Source organism: Triticum dicoccoides, chromosome 3A (genome assembly GCF_002162155.2).
Source record: "Triticum dicoccoides isolate Atlit2015 ecotype Zavitan chromosome 3A, WEW_v2.0, whole genome shotgun sequence".
Taxonomy (NCBI): domain Eukaryota; kingdom Viridiplantae; phylum Streptophyta; class Magnoliopsida; order Poales; family Poaceae; genus Triticum; species Triticum dicoccoides.
Genome location: NC_041384.1, coordinates 668,554,225 through 668,574,655, shown reverse-complemented (window position 1 = coordinate 668,574,655; position 20,431 = coordinate 668,554,225). Strand labels below are relative to the sequence as shown.

At 42.7% G+C, this 20,431-nt stretch overlaps 1 long non-coding RNA gene across 3 annotated transcripts; it reads left to right on the top strand.

Annotated features, from left to right (window-relative positions):
- The first annotated feature begins 4,135 nt into the window (after positions 1-4,135).
- On the top strand, positions 4,136-19,874 carry LOC119270084. 3 transcript variants are annotated; one of them, XR_005133917.1, is made up of 6 exons: positions 4,136-4,603; positions 4,774-4,860; positions 4,966-5,096; positions 16,111-16,188; positions 18,928-19,122; positions 19,473-19,874. It is a non-coding gene; the product is annotated as an uncharacterized LOC119270084 (long non-coding RNA). The 3 variants fall into 3 exon arrangements; XR_005133918.1 differs by lacking the exon at positions 18,928-19,122; XR_005133916.1 differs by lacking the exons at positions 18,928-19,122; positions 19,473-19,874 and having other exon boundaries at positions 16,111-16,512.
- Positions 19,875-20,431: the final 557 nt, after the last annotated feature.

Genomic DNA, 20,431 nt, shown 5'->3' with positions numbered 1-20,431 from the left:
GCACCGCACACGGCTAAGGAATAGATCACGTGGATCAACTTGTGTCAACTTGTGTGTTTAGAGGTGCCCCTGCCTCCGTATATAAAGGAGGAGAGGAGGGGAGGCTGGCCGGCCAAGGGGGGAGGCGCAGGAGAGTCCTACTCCCTCTGGGAGTAGGATTCCCCCTCCAATCCTAGTCCAACTAGGATTCCTCGGAGGGGAAAAGAGGAGGAGGGGGCCGGCCACCTCTCCTAGTCCTAATAGGACTAGGGGAAGGGGGGGGGGCGCAGCCCATCTAGGGCAGCCCCTTCTCTTTTCCACTAAGGCCCACTATGGCCCAAATAGCTCCCGGGGGGTTCCGGTAACCCTCCCGGTATTCCGGTAAAATCCCGATTTCACCCGGAACACTTCCGATATCCAAATATAGGCTTCCAATATATCAATCTTTACGTCTCGACCATTTCGAGACTCCTCGTCATGTCCGTGATCACATCCGGGACTCCGAACAACCTTCCGTACATCAAAATGTATAAACTCATAATATAACTGTCATCGTAACCTTAAGCGTGCGGACCCTACGGGTTCGAGAACAATGTAGACATGACCGAGACACGTCTCTGGTCAATAACCAATAGCGGGACCTGGATGCCCATATTGGCTCCTACATATTCTACGAAGATCTTTATCGGTCAGACCGCATAACAACATACGTTGTTCCCTTTGTCATCGGTATGTTACTTGCCCGAGATTCGATCGTCGGTATCCAATACCTAGTTCAATCTCGTTACCGGCAAGTCTCTTTACTCGTTCCGTAATACATTATCTCACAACTAACATATTAGTTGTAATGCTTGCAAGGCTTATGTGATGTGTATTACCGAGAAGGCCCAGAGATACCTCTCCGACAATCGGAGTGACAAATCCTAATCTCGAAATACGCCAACCCAACATCGACCATTGGAGACACCTGTAGTACTCCTTTATAATCACCCAGTTACGTTGTGACGTTTGGTAGTACCCAAAGTGTTCCTCCGGTAAACGGGAGTTGCATAATCTCATAGTCATAGGAACATGTATAAGTCATGAAGAAAGCAATAGCAACATACTAAACGATCGGGTGCTAAGCTAATGGAATGGGTCATGTCAATCAGATCATTCTGCTAATGATGTGACCTCGTTAATCAAATAACAACTCATTGTTCATGGTTAGGAAACATAACCATCTTTGATTAACGAGATAGTCAAGTAGAGGCATACTAGTGACACTTTGTTTGTCTATGTATTCACACATGTATTATGTTTCCGGTAAATACAATTCTAGCATGAATAATAAACATTTATCATGATTATAAGGAAATAAATAATAACTTTATTATTGCCTCTAGGGCATATTTCCTTCACGCACATGGTTGTTGCAATAGCAGACTTTATTGCCACGGTTGTTTTTTTGTGGCAATAACCTATTACCATGTGTCCAGTCGCAACGGCTGCCAACGAATGTTGTTTTGTGGCAATAGGTACTTATCGCCACAAATCGGCATGTATTGCAACGATCGATTTTGTTGCAATAGAACCGGATCCTTGTAGTGCTATATGCTTTGATCACACTATCAAAATATATATTCCAACTCTGAGATGCTTGCACCAGTCCACAGATGAATCGCTGGAGTTTGCTCACTTTGTTAGCACCTTTAGAATCAACAAAACCTTCTGGTTGCATCATATACAACTCTTTTTTTAAGAAATCCATTAAGGTATGCAGTTTTGACATCCATTTGCCAGATTTCATAAAATGTGGCAATTGCTAACATGATTCAGACAGACTTAAGCATCGCTACGAGTGAGAAAATCTCATCATAGTCAACACCTTTAACTTGTTGATAACTTTTTGCGACAATTCAAGCTTTGTAGATAGTAACACTACTATCAGCGTCTGACTTTCTCTTGAAGATCCATTTATTCTCAATGGCTTGCCGATCAACGGGCAAGTCAACCAAAGTCCACACTTTGTTCTCATACATGGATTCTATCTCAGATTTCATAGCCTCAAGCCATTTGTCGGAATCTGGGCCCATCGTCGCTTCCACATAGTTCATGAGTTCATCATGGTCTAGTAACATGACTTCCAGAACAGGATTACGGTACCACTCTGGTGCGGATCGCACTCTGGTTGACCTAGAGGTTCGGTAGTAACTTGATCTGAAGTTTCATGATCATCGTCATTAACTTCCTCACTAATTGGTGTAGGCATCACTGGAACTGATTTTAGTGACGAGCTACTTTCCAATTCGAGAGAAGGTACAATTACGTCATCAAGTTCTACTTTCCTCCTACTCACTTCTTTCGAGAGAAACTCCTTCTCTAGAAATGATCCACTCTTAGCAACAAAGATCTTGCCTTTGGATCTATGATAGAATGTGTACCCAACAGTTTTTTTGGGTATCCTATGAAGACGCACTTCTCCGATTTGGGTTCGAGCTTATCAGGTTGAAGCTTTTTCACATAAACATCGCAGTCCCAAACTTTATGAAACGACAACTTAGGTTTTTGCCAAACCACAGTTCATACGGTGTCGTCTCAACGGATTAGATGGTGCCCTATTTTAACGTGAATGCAGCTGCCTCTAATGCATAACCTCAAAACGAGAATGGTAAATCGGTAAGAAACATCATAGATCACACCATATCTAATAAAGTACAATCACGATGTTCGGACACACCATTACACTGTGGTGTTCCAGGTGGCATGAGTTGCGGAACTATTTCACATTGTTTCAAATTAAGACCAAACTCATAACTCAAATATTCACTTCCACGATCAGATCGTTGAAACTTTATCTTTTTGTTATGATGATTTTCTACTTCACTCTGAAATTCTTTAAATTTTTCAAATGTTTCAGACTTATGTTTCATTAAATAGATATGCATATATCTGCTCAAATCATCTGTGAATCTCAGAAACTAATGATACTCGCCGCGAGCCTCAACACTTATCGGACCGCATACATTAGTATGTATTATTTCCAATAAGTTAGTTGCTCGCTCCATTGTTCCAGAGAACATAGTCTTAGTTATCTTGCCCATGAGGCATGGTTCGCAGACATCAAGTGATTCCAAAAACCCATCAGTATGGAGTTTCTTCATGCGCTTTATACCAATATGACCTAAATGGCAGTGCCACAAATAAGTAGCACTATCATTATTAACTTTGCATCTTTTGGCATCAATATTATGTGTATCAATGTGATCGAGATTCAGTAAACCATTTACATTGGATGTAAGACCATAGAAGGTTTTATTCATGTAAAGAGAACAACAATAATTCTCTGATTTAAATGAATAATCGTATCGCAATAAACATGATCCAATCATATTTACGCTCAACGCAAACATCAAATAACATTTATTTAACTAGTACAAATGTCCGTGCGTTGCAACGGGCGATAAAATTAGTAGAACTCATTCCTTGTGTCGTTCCGCAACACTTCTTATATTCAATTTTGACGAGAGTCGGTAAACATGTATCCTTGAGTATGAGTTTTCAATAAAAGCCTCCCTAACATCGTTTGTCAGGATGTATTTCAGGTCCGCACTTTCATCCGATGAAATGTAGTGGTGCATGGAATGGTCTTTCAATTTTTTTAAAGTTCAGAATAACACTACTTTTTTATTTTCGTAAATATTATTTGAAATTTGAAATATTTTTAAATACATTTATTTTACTACGACTGACAATTTTAATTGTAACTTTTTTGCACCGTTTTGGCTTGGACAAAACATAAAGGACTTGGTACACGTAACACACGCATTCTCAGAAAAAGTTATGAATATTTCTCAATAAACAGATGAGAATAATAAGATTTAATTATGACTTGTGATGATGAGATATTAATATGTGATAATTCCAACTCAGTTCTCATGAAAGTTTGTAAAACTTCGAAATGTTTGAACCTCTGTTAAATCCCAGTCAGAAAAAATTCTATATGCTGAAACTAAAATTGTTTTTGTGTGAGTAACCATAAAATAGTGAAAAAAATAAAAAAGAGAAACGCACTGAAGAGGCAGCCCCGGCCCATCTTTCTTTAAGCCCACTATACGTAGTCGGCACACCCTCAACGCCAGCCTCTTTCATTGCTATCCCTAAAAAAAGCCTCTTCCATTGCTCTGTCCCCAGCGCCGGCACTCTTCTGCTCAGTCTAGCCTCGCTCTGTCTCCCCGATCTGCTCGAGAGCCTCCTGCACGCGGCGGACTCACTCCCCTCTGCCTCAGCTCACCGTCCTCCTGCTGTCGCACAGCGGCGATACCACCACGACGCCGCTCGCTTCCTTTCACTGTACTCGTTAGGCCGGCGCTTCCCTTCGTGTCCGCCGTCGGCGCGAGGCGCCGGCTGGCGGAAGCTCTCCCCACGGCCTCCTCTCCCCGACACGCAGTCGGATGCTTCGTCCTCTCCCGCCACGACATCGCCCAGCACATTCTACCCCCCCTATGGCTCTGCCCGCCGCTTCCTCTCCCCACCATGATCTTATATTTGGGCTAACCCCGTCGGTATTCCCTTGATCTACTCTATTGACTATTGCCGTCGTCCGGGCGGAGCTGTACGGCGCGCAGGGTACGGCGGCGGCAAGGTATCTCGATTCCTCGCTAATTGTTTGTGCTTATCTTGTATGTATGGGTAGGCTGGTCCAGGATTAATTGTTTATGTGGATGCAAAATTAGTGCTTCCTAGAATGTAAAGCGCAAGTGCTTTCTATACCAATTTGATAATTTATATAGGTGTCAGCTTTTCATACTGCAGATTTGTCTGGATGGAATCCCTATGGTTGATCCCAGTACACGCAGGACCCTAAGGATTTATCCCCTTGATACACTCACGAAATGGGAGGTTTGTTCATCAGGATCTTTTCAGAATTTATTGTCATAATTTCTCATCATTGTTATGGTACTTAGTAGTTAGGTTATTCTAATTGTTCACACTTTGCTTACTTAGGTTTTGGATTCAACTGTAATTGTGATTTGTGCAAAGACTTTGGTATACTTTGAAGCAAAGCTAACAAGGCTAAAGTCAAACAGCTATGCCTCCAATGCTTTGCTTGACACTGTGACGTAGCAACAGTCCAGGTATTAGAACACCACCATTCTCTTTTCACTATTCGTGAGCAGCCTCCTTACTATATTGAAAACAATGAAATTTCTTCTTCTCAATGCTTTAATGTCTGTATATTTTTTAGTTTTGTTTCTTTGGTAGTGTTGCTGCTTCACAGTTGAACTATATGTGTAATAACTATCAGTAGTCTAGGTTAGCATTAGGGTCGTTTTAGAATCACTTAAAAATTAGAATCTGATCTGATCATGTTCTCGTTTTGTCTAATCTTGGAGTAAGTTTCTCTTGAATATATGTGATCTGTTTTGTTATCTTTTAAATGTTTTGTTTCTGCTGGCCCGTCTGCCTGTCTGAAGCACACTAACTTCTTTGCATGCTCTAGGTATGAATAACACCGTGTAGTGTTTGAACAAATTTTAAACCAATGCTAGTAGCAAACCAAAAGCATCAGCCTCGTCTTCACATAGTAGGTTCATATCAGTCTGGTTGATACAACAATCCAGAGCCACAATATAGTATGAAAGAAGGACTGCAAATTGCAAATTCAAGTATACACTCTCAGAGATTCTGAATTTGCACACATAGTTTGCACAATCATAATGGAGACCATCAATGTGGTCAAAATTTAATCCATGTAGTAATTGGACACATCATAAAGAAAAAACTATGAATGAGTGATTGGTTGAAGACATGAAGATATGCTCCTTGAAGATGCTGAAGTAGTTTTGAATTCCAACTCCGAAGTTGACTTTTGGATTGTTATGTAGAATCAATGGTTCTGTAGAATTAAAATAATGAATTTAAGGTTAGAAAATTAGCAATGCAATGTAAAACTTAAATGTGTAAGTTGTTAGTAAATTAACCTACAAATTTTGAAAAAGATTTCAGAGGTTGCATTACCTATTTGGTGAGGACTTTTGTGTAGACAATATTTTCTGTGTATGACCCTTTGTACCGATTGTTTAATTATTCTTCTTTTTGTCCTCTTTTGTGTTTGTGCGTTTTGTACCGATCTTCTTATTATTTCCTGTCTTCTTCTCCTTCTTCTTGTTCTCCTTTGTGTCTGTGTCTCCTGCACTGATCTTCTTATCCGTCCCCTTGTTCTCATCATGTGTTCCTGTTAATACTTTTATGTTTGATGTCACGGTCGCTCTAGAAAGAGCGACATATAGTTGACCATGCGAGAAAACCAGTTCAGGCAGGTAGACGCCGACATTTGGTATTGTCTGACCTTGTGATTTGTTTATTGTCATTGCAAAACTTAGCCTCACTGGAAATTGTTTCCTCTTGAAATTGAATGGAAACATGTCGTCATCAGATGGGCATAATGGTATCCATGGCAAGAAAACTCGCATTCCAGAGTGCTGACCTACTACAATCTCTGCATCAATTGCATATTTCTGGAATCCACGTACGACCAATCTTGTGCCATTGTAGAGTCCATTAGCGGGGTCGATGTTCCTTAGTAGTATGATTGGACAATTTATTTTCAGCTTTAGCATATGTGGAGGCAGTCCATTTGGGGTGAGGGTGTTTAGGAATTCTAGTGGATAGTAGTTATGTGGGTCGTCTTCTACAGAGTCGAAGCTGTGGTACACCATCTCCTCTCCTTTGAAGCGATCAATCATTTTTAGGTTTATTTTGTCTATGGAGTTGTTCCTTGTGGATAAAATTGCTCTTGACGTGATGTCTTTTGGATCTTTTAGGGAAGCATTGTCCGTTTCGTAGATACTGTCGATGAGTCTATACAGGCCATTATCATCCGTCTTATTTGGCACGCATATACTTGCAGGTAGAAGTATTTCAGTATCATCATTTGTCTCGGTTCCGTTTCCAATGCGTAGTAGGTATTCTGCGAACCACTTGTTGTTTTGAGCCCTCATGTTGTGCACAAGCTTCAATTGACGCATGGAATTCCAAAGCTCGGACCCGCGTAGTGATGCATCTACTATCTGGGCTCTTGTTCCCTTTCGAACAACGGGGAGCACTTGCCTAAAGTCTCCTCCAAATACGACTGTTTTACCACCAAATGGAAGATCTGGTCTGTCCATTATGTCTCACATGCTTTTGTCTAGCGCCTCCACTGTCTGCCTCTTAGTCATAGATGCTTTGTCCCAGATTATTAGTGATGCTGCTTGAAGTAGCTTGGTTGTCCCACTTTGTTTTGTGAATCCACAAATAGCTCCATCGTCTATTTTTAGTGGAATCTTGAACCTTGAGTGTGCGGTCCTCCCTCCAGGCATTATGGAAGCAGCAACACCGGAAGTGGCCGTCGCCACAGCAATCTTGCCTTGTCCGCATATTGTGGCCAGGAGTGCCCTGTAAAGAAAAGTTTTTCCTGTGCCTCCTGGTCCATCGACAAAGAATATGCCTCCTCTTTGGCAGTCAATTGCATGTAGGATTTCATCATAGGCCTTTCTTTGCTCGTTGTTTAGGTTTCTATGTAAAGATGCGTCCTCTAGGTTCACCTCGATCGAGGTCTCCTCGATGATCTCCCTAGGTACGTCGTCTGTCATCTCATGTTGTTTCTCGATCTCTAGAAGAGGAAATGATTTTATGTCTTTTCCCATTGAGTGCAACATGTCTCTGATATTTCTAAGCACCATCTGTTCGACCGTGTGCTTGCATTTGCAGTTTCTGATGTAGTCTTCTGACATTGACTCGAGGTGTTTGTTCTAGAGGCTACGGACATCGCTGGGCTCGCAAAACACCAGGATTGTCGCCAATAGCCTTCGTAGCGATGATGGCATTTGAAACAACTGCGCTTCTGTCATGCAGTCATCCAATGTGTTGTCTGCCTCAATGAGCCCCCGTTTTTCTGCAGCTTCACGGAAGGTTGGCATTAGTTGTCCTTCGACTGTTCTTAGGTCTTCCTAGCTAGTGGCGCCTGTCACATGGTTTAGGAGAACTCGAAGATAGTATCGTTCTCCTTCAGCTGGGTGTGCTGAGATGATTCTGCCAACCTGGAACAGAGCGGCCCGTTTTCTCTCTTGCCAAAACTTCCCGTGTGTTTGCCAAGTATAATATTCCGGAAAGTCTCTGTACAGTATGCCTCGTGCTTTCTCATGTAAGCTATTTGCATGAAAGTACGCTGTCAACATTGATATTTCTGTGCCTTCACGGTTGATAACATTCTTTATTTTCTCTTTGCCATGATATGAAACCATGTGCATATTTGGGAGATGCAGCTGTAGTTGCAAGACTGGCGGGTGCATTTTTCTTAGTTCGAAGCCATATATTCTCCACAGTGCTTCTGGTGGCGTCACCCAGCGTGCGTCTCGGTATTGTTGGATCTCGTCGATTTCGGCTTCTTTTGCTTTGTCAATTACAGATATAGATGCTCGATCATGACCCTTGTAGATGTACTTGAACAGGTACTTAACGGCTTTAATGCTTGAGCATATCTCAACATTTATGTGGCAGTTGAACATCCTTAATAGATAGGGGTTATAAGGAACCACCCACCTGTTATCCAGTTTGCAATATCGGACCATTTCAGTCCGACCATCATTGCGTCTCCTATATATTGGGTAGGAGTCCTTGCCTTGAATCGTAGTTTGGGTAAATGGCCTTGGATAATTGTTCTTGCATGACGGACGATTCTTTGTGCATGGACATAATTTATTCAATGCACCACAAGGGCCATGCATCATATGTTTGATTACCATTTTGTAGAGCTTTGGTACTTGTGCTTGTTAGGGAGCTCAGCGGAGATGATTTTGTCATACTGTTCTGGACATGTGTACTTATATTTTCTGGTCATGATCAGCAAAAAGTGAGCATGTGGCAAACCCCTCTTTTGGAACTCTACAACATATGTATAACCTTTCCGAGAATGGCCTTCTGAAATAGTTGCTTCTTCATTTCTTCTTGCTTCGCCCTAAAAACACGAACTACAATATCTGGGCGATCTTGTGGTGTTTGCCCGGATTGTAGTTCACGTGTGATCTCGTCCCAATTGGGGTTGCAGGTCATTGTGAGGAATATGTCTGGCTTTCCATATTTTCTAACCAAAGCCATAGCATCTAGATACCGGCGAAGTTTATCGCGTGGTCCTCCAATAAATGATGATGCAAGTACTCTCTGTTTTCCGACTGCGTTTCCCTTTTCTTCTCCAGCTTGAATGCTGTCTAGAAGGCCTTGGTATAGATCTGCCCTTATTTCCTTTTGATGATGCCAGATGTAATCTAGTCTAGAGCTTTCAATCTTGACGTATGTATCTACAGCAAACTGCTGGAAAAGTCGTTCGCCATGCAATGTTGGGTTGAATATGTTTGGTCGTGTATGCAATTTATAGCAATAGTATTCTTTCATCGTTACCGATAGGCCATTGACTGAATCTGTGCAAATATTGGAACATGGAAAGTTAGTTGCATATGTAGGAATGTTTGATATATGTAAATTGAATTTTGGATAGAACAATGTCTGAAAATTTACCTGGTTCATCATCATCATGGACATCATCAGCATCAATAGCTTCCTCTCGTGTATCCTTCTTTGGGATTTTCCTATGCCAACCCAGTTCAACTCTTGGAAAGAATAGAGGGTACGACAATGGATCATAACACCCATAATATGATCGAATGTGCTCTATTTTGTTGTTGTTCCCATGTAGTATTACATTCTTGTCATAAGTATCTCTTCTTTCATTTCGTTCAATCCACACTGCAGCTACCTCTGAATTGATTGGTGCATTGTAAGTTCTCTGGTCCAATCTTTGGTCAAGGTTCAATATGAGTCTGTAGTCCTCAAGGTTCTGGGCTTGTCCCAAACTCCTGAACTGTTGAGAGTATGGGTTATAACGTAGAATGTCGGTTATTATTCGAATCACCTGCTTGTCTTGCTCGTACATTTCCTCGCGGCAACGGCGGTACTGATGCTCCAAGCTTGGATCATCATCATAGAAGTATAGCTCCAGATGCTTTGGATCTGAGTGACTGTTACTGAATTAGTGTATATTATGGTAGATTTGACCATGTGCTCGAAACGTGTATATACCAGCTGTTCGTATGTCGGTTGTTTCTTTATCAAGGTTGCAGTATAAAGTAGTAAACGAGAAGTGTCCATTGAAAAATCTTATATTGTTTCGAAAATGTCTTGCATCAGAGTCGTTGCTTGTCCAAAGTCTCCTGAGCTCAGGTGGTGTATCTAGATTGGCTAGCCTTATATTTCCTTTTCTGCAGCATAGCCCCTTAGTTTCATGAGAAAATGGCTTCTATACCACCGAGACAAGCATCAACTGCTCATTTGCCATCGAACAAAGCTCCAGTGCTCATATACCAGTAACAAACGAATTCTAGTGCTCATATGCCACTGGCTGTTAGAACAACGTTAGCTCACTGTTTTCAGAGGCCAAAATGACTTGTTTGCCCTCAGTGGCAAATAAGCAACAATGGGAGAACATATCTAGGAAAAAACTGACAACATTTTGCCTGTAATTTCAGCATTTCAGCAAAACAACAGTGCACAGATAACAGTATCAGCATATATATACTTCAGCTACAGAATATTACTCATCAAAGTTCACATCATTTAGAAACCATTCAGCAAACACCAAATTCAGTCATGCATAAGTAAACTCAAGTTTCCATCCCTACCAAAAGACCACAACCGAGAGTAGGTTGTTCACATAAGCAAAGTCTATAGATAAATTAGACATGAAGAGTTGCGATATGTAAATAATATGTGAAATTTTGCTGAATATCACAGTTTCAGCTTCTTGCTTCGAGTGCTCATTGCAGGGCTGTCAGGTGCAACACTCCTCGTGCTTCGAGTGCCCATTGCAGGGCTGTCAGGCGCAACAGATATGGCCTTTGATCTACATTAAAACATCAGATTACATACTATGATGATCCTCGCAGAATATACGTTGCTAACTTACACATTGTCAAAGAAACATTTCATTGAAGATTGTGTAGCTTTCATACCTTGTAGATTTAGAGGTAGTCTTTGATGATTTCGACTTGGCGACATTGTCTTCAATTGCATCACTCGGACATAGAAGTAGAGGCAGTGCAGTTTCAGTTTCAATTGAACATGGAAGAACAGCCTTTGTAATGGGTTTGTTCTTTCTTTTGTCCCTGCATTAGTTTCACATATTAGCATCATTAGGACAAGAGTATGATGAAAACAGTAATATTGAAGCAAGCACTACCTTTTTTTGCTTTGCTACTTCAGCATAGGCAGCTAGTGCTTCCGGAGCAGCATCTTTACAGCTTTGCCATCTATGTCCATAGGCCTTGCAAATTGGACATTGGTGCTGGCCTTTATTTCCCTTGCCTTTGCTATTCTCGGCACCACTTTTATGCCTCTGTACTTTTGGCCTCCCAGGGGCCCTCCTAAGGATTGGGGGATTCAAAATGAAATCTTTGTTCACACTTGGCCATTGAGACATGTCGGTCAGGCCAGGAAGAACATGGGCATAAGCTGCAGTGAACTTGGCAACGCTGTAATAGTCATCAACAAAATCTGCTATGGTGACTCCCCTAATTCCAGTAATAAAGTTGATTGCATGTTTGCAAGGCTTCCCAGAGACTTGAAATGCCCGGCATGTGCATGTCCTATTTGATAGATCAGTAATGTGGCGCTTGCCACCCAGCGCAGCACACTCGGCAACCTCTGCAATCATGTCATCTATTCTCTCATATTCAATGTCTAGCCCCCTACTTTTTTCATTCAGCTCATTCATGACACTTGGAAGTATACGTCGACCTTGCAATTTCCTAGCAACCCTTCTCCTCTTCTCATGCTTAACGGTAATCTTCCTCCTGATCTTGTCCATGAGCTGAAACAACATCAAACCTTTGTGCTTGTGGATCCAGTTGTTGAAACACTCGGCCAAATTATTTGTCACATAATCCACTTTGAGGAACATGAATATTTGCTCCTTGACCATATCGTGCTGTGGTACTTCTTTAAGTATGTAATCGCAGCAGCCCTTTTCTGCTCTATGGCTGCCATGTGATAGTCAAAAGCGCGAGGAGTCCATGAATAAGCAGCTGGCCACAAATGATCATCAAAAACTTTGCCATGAAACTTTTTTTTGAAGTTCACAACCAAGTGTCGCATGCATTCCCTATGTTCTGCATACTCAAACACCTTTTCAATTGCAGTGTCAATCCCTTTACCTGCATCTGAACATATGGCTAGGCCAGGGGGAGAGCCAATAGCCTCACGAAGCTTCTCCATAAACCACACCCAACTTTCAGTAGTTTCCGCATCAATAACTCCATATGCTACAGGGTATAGCCAATTGTGCCCATCAATAGCACAAGCAATAGCTAACTGGCCTCTATACTTGCCTGTCAAATGAGTGCTGTCTATCGCCAAGTAAGGTCTGCATCCAGCCAAGAGTCCATCACAGAGAGGCTTCAATCCAACAAACATCCGTATAAAATACTTTTTCTGATCATACTCCATGTGGTCAATCGCAACTATGCTTCCAGGAGACCTCTTCTCAACCTCCGCTTTCCAGGCATACAGCTTGTCAAAAGACTCATCCCAATCACCAAACAACTTAGCCATTGCTAGCCCTTTGCCCCTGAATACTTTTGTATAATTGATCTCGATCTTGTACTTGTCATGTAGCCTCCTTTGTAACTCCTTTTGGCGAACACTAGGATCTTCTTTTATGCAGTCCATGACTTTCTCACACACCCATGCCTTTGAAGCATTATGCTGCTCCTTTTTTTTCTTTGTACTAGCACATGTGTGCTTCTCCAAATGAACCTTGACCTGCAATAAATTGTAATGGGTAAGAAAATAGAGTCAACTCCATTTAATAACAGCTAGAGTATGCAACTAACTAAAATATATACCTCCATAGTTTCTCCATCATCCAACCTCCCAACATGAATTCTCCATGTGCAATCTTTAGACTCGCGACAATGAGCCCTGAATCGTGTAGGCTCACTTTTGTCAACTTGAAAATCAAACTATTTCTTTATGGCATACGTAGCAATTGCCAACCTAAACTCTTCAATATTAGGATACTTTGCACCAACATGCATTGGTGGGTTTTCTTTATCATACACTATTTCTGGAATAACATCTGGTCTAGCATCTTCCGTAACCCACTCCTCGTCATCGCTGCTATCCTCTGCATGCTCACTATTTGGTATATCTTTTTTTCTCCGAGCTCATCATCACTATCTGAACCAGCACTATCAATTGAGTATTGGTCCTCCTCATCTACACCGACATGTTCATATTCTTCATGTGGATTTGCAAGATATGTATCCATAAGGCATACTTTAGCTTCATCATTTACATTACTTGCTTGACTAGGCAGTGCTATAGATGGTGTTTGATTCAATGGAGTAAAATGCACATCAACACTATCACTTGGGTCAGATTGTTTGATGATCAGATTACCGCTTCTATTTTGATGAAAAGACTACATTTTCAGGCATTCTTCATCATTTGACACACAAATATTGTTGCCACTAATAGAGTCAACGTACTCAAGAATTATATTCTCCACTGAAAATAGTGGAAAAGTTCCAGCAATGGAAGCCACTAGATCCTTCAAGCTTGAGCTACTACCCTCAACAATATCCCAAGTAAATGTAGAATCCCCACAGATTTCGGTTCCACCGCCACAAATCTTCACCTCTACCGTGTAAGTACATGATTGGATCATCCTGTGGATGATGAAACCATATCAATATTTGTATGCTCCTATCTAAAACTTTAGCAAAAATAGACAGACTGAAAAATTACCTAGCACAAATATGAGAGAGAGAGGTGGAGCCGCATTCGTCAGCCACGCCGTCCTCCTCATGGAGCTTGGAAACTTGGGGCAGAGGAGCTGCAGCGAGTGTGCCCACGTACGGAATGATCTCTTGGAGGGCCTCGACCGTGGACATCCCTGACCCGCTCTCCACATCGCTGGAATCCCCGATTCTAGGGTTCTGCGCGACATGGTCGCGGGGAGAGGTCGGTGCTGCTAGTTGGGCTAAGGCAGTTGAAGCCGCGGAGGTCGGGAGGGAGGGAAGCAGGGCCACGACGGGAGGCGGCGGAGGCTGGGGCTGGGGGAGCGGCGCCGTCGGCGGTGCCTCCATAGGCTAGGGCTCGGGGAGCGGCGGAACCTTCGGCATCGGCAAAGGCTGGGGGAGCGGCGGATCCTTCGAGGAGTAGTTAGCCTGAGGGAACGGGAGGGGGAGGAGGGGCATGCGCTGGGGGAGCAGCGGCGGCGGCGGTTCCGCCATGGCCGCTGCTGTTTGCGTGCGTGAACTGCGTGCGTGAACTGGTCGGGTGGTGTGGTGTGCGTTGATTTTTCTGTTTTTTTTCTATTCTAAGAGAAGAGATAAGACGAGGGTAAAATTGGAATTCTCAGATTGACTGACAGGAAAACGTAGAGATTCTAACGATGGACTAATGGCGATGGCAAATAAGCACTAGAATTCGTTTGTGTCTGGTATATGAGCACTGGAGCTTTGTTCGATGGCAAATGAGCAATTGATGCTTGTCTCAGTGGTATAGAAGCCATTTTCTCTAGTTTCATACTTGAATTTTGTTGCATGGCAGAAGCTGCAATTTGGTACCATTTTGAGCACATGTGTGTTCTTCGGTATGTTGCTATAGACGAAATCATACGGGTCGGAGTTGTGAAATTCATCATCTTCTGTGATTTCGATTTCCACTTCTCTTTCCCATTCTGTTTTGATTTGTAGCATCAAAAAATTAGCATAGGGTTAATATAATGATGCAAATATATTTAAATTGTATTGAGCATACCTTGCCCTGAAAACATGTATACATACTCGTTTGTGTCTTCTACAAATATGACTTTATCATCACCGTGATCCTCATTGTAAATTGATTGTGTTGGTGCATCTACCACTTTGATGCTTGCATCTCTCTCACATATTACGTCATCATTACCTGTGTAGTAATTTTTTATTGTTATACACATACATACATATAATTTTTTGTATTGCATAATAGTATATATGATATTGGTAATCTTACCGTGGTCATCATTATATAATGACTGTATTCATGCATTTACTTTAATTGTTGGCAATATTGAAGAGGGAATGTCTTCCCACGAAGCTACAGTAGATGTCTGTGTTGGGGCATCTGCTTCTTTGATGCTTGGAAACATTGATGAGGGTATGTCTGTCCAGAAATGATGATTAGTTGTACAGACATGTGTATATCTATTTTGAATGACAGCCTATTGTATAAAATTTAGGGTATTACCGTAAATCACGACTTCTGGTTGCTGTAGAGGTTCTGTGTCATCGTTGCCGGTTTCCGTCATGGAAGCGTCTTCAGAAGCAGTTTTCGACCGTCTTGTCGTGAATTCTTCGTTACGACGGTGTAGCAATGCTTGTCTTTCTCCTGGCTTCACGTGTTTTTTGTGTTTTACAGGAAAGATAGAAGTATTAGCTTCCTATTCGGTTGCGATATATGCAGGGTTCTCCATCGCAATTGAGTCTTTGCTTGCTGTGTTGTGCTTCAACTCATTTATATTTTCTATTCTAGCTTTCTTTTGTGCTGGCTGCATATTTGCATATATCTGCCTTTGTTGGGCGCATATTTTTTCTTTCTTTTGTTGATAGGCTTCACGACGCTTTTTGAGATTTTTCCTGTTTTTTTTTCATCGGTCATCTGTGCATTGTGCTCTGCTATTTTTTCTTTCTGTTTTTGATAGGCTTCATGGCGTTTTTTTGAGTTGCTCCTGCCTCTTTTCATCGGTCATCTGTGCATAACGCTCTCTGTCTCTTTTTCTTCTTTGTTCCTTAGCATCCATTACCGAAGATTGTCAAAAATGCCTGCCTGCATGAGAGTTTTCAATTATAAGAAATTGTTATTTATTTATATTCTTCAAACAACTTTGACATTACCAAGTGAAATGCAAACAAAGGAATTATATATTTCTTGTGGGGAAATCTTTGAGGCTGTAGAGACTGTATTGATATTGTTTGCCCTCCCTTTTTCATAGCAGAAATAGAATGTCCTGCAAGTCTGAATTGTTATTTTCAGTATCATTGACCAATGATCTGTTGCACATGTTCTGATCAGGGTGTAGGGGCATATAGGTGAGTTGAGCAGCGCGCACAGACAGAGCAAACAACCCAGACTGAAAAAGAGGAGAATTTGGTATGGCTATATCTGCTAGAAGTTCAATATATATTTGTGTCAGTTTACTTTTCCTTTCTCATAGAAGAAACAGACTGCCTGATAGTAATCGTTTCTGCTATCTTCATCATAAGTCATTGGCCTAAGTTATATGTTCTGTCAAATTAACATACTACTGCCAAGGATGGGCCTTTGGCTCTATTTAATGTAAACGGGATGAAAATTTGTCATACATGGAAATGGATAAGAAAAGTACCTGATGTAAACCTGACTTGCCAAACAACTTACTTGAACTGAAGGTAGTTCACAAGGCACGTGTGAAACTGGCTCTGGTTAATTGAACCAAAGAACGGGATTGTGTGAGAATCAACGTGGACATATGGGTGTATTTGTAGTACCAACTGTACCTTATCTCAAGTAGGCTTCGGACTCTTGTAGCTCTCTTAGTAGGATTTGGATTGGATTCCTTTTTATAAGCGTGTCCACTTTCCAGTTCCAATGTATACCTTTTTGGTGTTATTTTGATGCAGAGTCAGACAAGGTTAAGACCTGCCTTTTTTTCGATCGTACAGGAAGGGATTACTTCTTTTTTGAGGGTTTGTCCAAAATTTATTCATCAAAGTCCACAGAGGGTGGGATACAAGTTGTGTCATGGGGCTGGCCCAGCCACACATGACGACCCGAGGCCAGATTAAGGGAAAACCTAGCTAATCTATGTGCCTCATAGTTGTTGGCACGACCTTCAAAAATAAATTTACACGAAAAAGATAGAGCTCTAGCCCTGACTTCGTTGGTAATAGCTGCAGAATTGCACAAAGTACCCTGGTTGATGTCCTGGACCACTTGCTTGGAGTCGCTGGCAACGACAAATTGATTAACTTGGAGATCTTCAGCTAGACATAGTGCCTCACGGCATGCAATCATCTCCATTGTCGCCGGATCGTCCACTCCAGAAATCACAATAGCTGAACTACCCAGATAATTTCCTTCATTATCACGGCACACCGCGGCTGCCGATCCTCTTCTACCCCTCCTGATTCCAGCATCAACGTTGAACTTTATATATTGAGGAGGTGGGGCTCGTGGTCGTCTCGCTGCACTTCTTGCTGGAGGTGGCTGAGCCGCTACATGTTGGACATGCCGGCTCTCCCCTAGCAAAGCTAGCTCTTCCAAGAATCTGTTAATGAACGAGAAGATGGCATGTGGGCTCTGAAAAATTCCTTCATGAATAGCCTTCCGTCGCGATGTCCAAATCGCCCATAAGGTTACTGCCAGTTTGACGAACATCTCATGCGGCAGAGCTTCTAGTTGTGTGAACAGCCAGTTTTTGGCCGAAGGTTCAGCGTTCGCAACAAGGTTCATCGCCATATCCTCATCAACCAATGCCCAAGTGCATCGTGAGGAGGTACATTCAAGCAAGGAGTGGCGCCATGAATCTGCACCTCCGCAAAGCCCACACGAGCTGTCGTTCGTCATATGGCGGTGACAGCGTACGTCCTCGGTCGGCAAGGACTGCTTGGCTAGCCTCCATAGGAACATGCGGATTTTGCCAGGAACCCGCGTTCGCCATAAGGATTTCCATGCTCCCTCAGCTCTACTGCCTGACGAGCTTGCCGTCCCATACAACCAAGCTTCTCTTCTGTTCCTCGTCGAGACAAGCATATTATATGCAGATTTAACCGAGAAAACTCCATTCCTCTCGTAGTTCCAGCTGCAGAAATCATCAACATTGCGCGTACACAATGGGATACCCAAGATGACCGGAACATCTAGGGGCAAGAAAGTTTCCCGCACGCGCTCCACGTTCCATGTGGCACTCATAGGATTCAGCAGCTCAGCCACAACAGTTGGCATGTTTGGTGTCAGACAGCCATACGGGCACATCATCTCGGTTCTCGGTAGCCAATTCTCATGCCATATATGAGTTGTGAGGCCATTGCCTATTCTTTTTATAATGCCTTGCTGCAAAGTGTCACGCCCATCTATAATGGCTCTCCATATTTGACTAGGGTGATTTCCCAGGTTGGCATTGAGGATATCTGCGTTGGGAAAGTAAATGCTTTTCAAAAGTCGAGCACTCAAAGTGTTGGGATTCTGGAGAAGGTGCCAAGCTTGTCGGGCAAGCATGGCCAAATTAAAAAGCTCAAAGTCCTTGAATCCAAGTCCTCCCATACTCTTTGGTTGTGTCATAGATTTCCATGAAACCCAATGTGGTTTGCGTTGCCCCTGTTTACTTCCCCACCAAAATTTCCTAATCAGCATGTTTAGGTGTTCGCAGAGCCCCCACGGTAGTCTGAAGCAAGACATAGAGTAGACCAGAACCGCCTGGGCAACCGCTTTGACAAGGACTTCCTTTCCCGCAGTGGACATAGTGCTGGCTATCCAACTTTGTATCTTGCTCCAAAGGCGATCTTTAAGATACTTAAAGGCTCCATTTTTCGAGCTCCCAATATCAGACGGCATGCCCAAATACTTATCATTGAGAGTTTCATTCGGGATATTCAGGATGCCTTTAATATCATTGCGAATGTTCTCAGGGACACCTTTACTAAAAAAGATGGATGACTTGCCATAATTGATTCTTTGACCTGAAGATTGACAATAATCGTCCAACACCTGGCTCACCTCGTTAGCACCCATACTATTTGCCTTAAAGAACAGCAGGCTGTCATCTGCGAATAAGAGATGGTTCACCTGTGGCGCACTGGGTGCCACCTGTAGACCACTCATGTGTGATGACTCACTTTTTGATATTAACAGGCACGAAAGGCCCTCTGCTGCCAACAAGAACAAGTAAGGTGATATCGGGTCCCCCTGTCGGATCCCTTTGGAGGGTGTGAATTCTTCAAGTTTGCATCCATTAAATAAGACCGAGAATTTGACTGAACTTACCAAGCCCATCAGAATACCAACCCATCGTTCTGAGAAGCCAAGCTTCAACATAATACCTTGAAGGTACTCCCACTCCACCCTGTCATATGCCTTCATCATATCAAGTTTCAGTGCACAAGATTGGTGTTCCTTTGCCGTGTTTCTTTTCATAAAGTGCAAACACTCGTAAGCTGTAATAATATTGTCAGAGATGAGCCTACCCGGAACAAAGGCGGATTGTTCCTCGGAGATGATATCTGGGAGTACTTGCTTCAAACGGTTGGCAATCACTTTTGAGGCTATTTTATAAAGTACATTGCACAAGCTGATGGGTCAGAATTGTGAAAGTAGGGTAGGATTTTTACCTTCGGAATTAGAACCAGCATGGTTTCAATAATGCATGCGGCTGACTCAGTCCCTTCCACTATTTGCAGTACCACTCTGGTGATGTCATCCCTGCATACCTCCCACTGGCGTTGGAAAAAATGTGCAGGGAACCCATCCGGACCCGGTGCTTTGGTGGGAAACATTTGGAACAAAGCCACCTTCACCTCATCCTGACTATAAGGTGAATTCAAAAGCTCGTTCATCGCCGGCGTCACCTTGCACGGAACCGTGTCCAAGACCCTATTCATGTCATGCACGCCTTCAGAAGTGTACAGGTTTTTATAGAACGTTGTAGCCATCATCTCCATCTCCTCTCTGACTTCCGTGGTTTGGCCATTCTCCTTCAACAGGGATTTTATTTGATTTTTCCTGCGTCGTCGACTAGCACGAAGATGGAAAAAATATGTATTTTTGTCCCCGTGCTTAAGCCACTCGATGTGAGCGCGCTGTCTCCAGAGAATTTCTTCACGATGATACAATTCCACCAGGCGATCTGTAGCTTTTATTTCTGCATGGGAAGGTCCCATCCGACCTGGGATCTGGCGCCATACCTGTAGCTGGCTTTTCAATTAGCTGATCTCCCTTCTCACATTCCCAAAATGCTCCCGGTCCCACAGATATTCGATAGCCCACAGATATCTAGCGCATCTCGAAAGGCGTCCATCTGCGCCTGGCTGCGATTGTTCACGCCATCGTGCTCATGTGCTTGAAGGACTTCATTAAAATCGCCGATAACTGCCCAAGGGCCATTACTCGTCCCCACTATTCCTTTAAGCATGTTCCAGGTCTTATATCTCTCAGATACCTGGGCTTCTCCATATACAAAGGTAAACCTCACTCGTGATTCCATTAAACCATCAACCTGGACATCTATATGATACTCAGAGTAGCCAACAATATCAACGTTTATTGCATCATTCCAAAATATTCCAAGGCCTCCGCTCCTTCCATTACTGCTAACGGCAAAACTTCTATCAAAATATAAAGTGCTAGATAAATTTTCAAC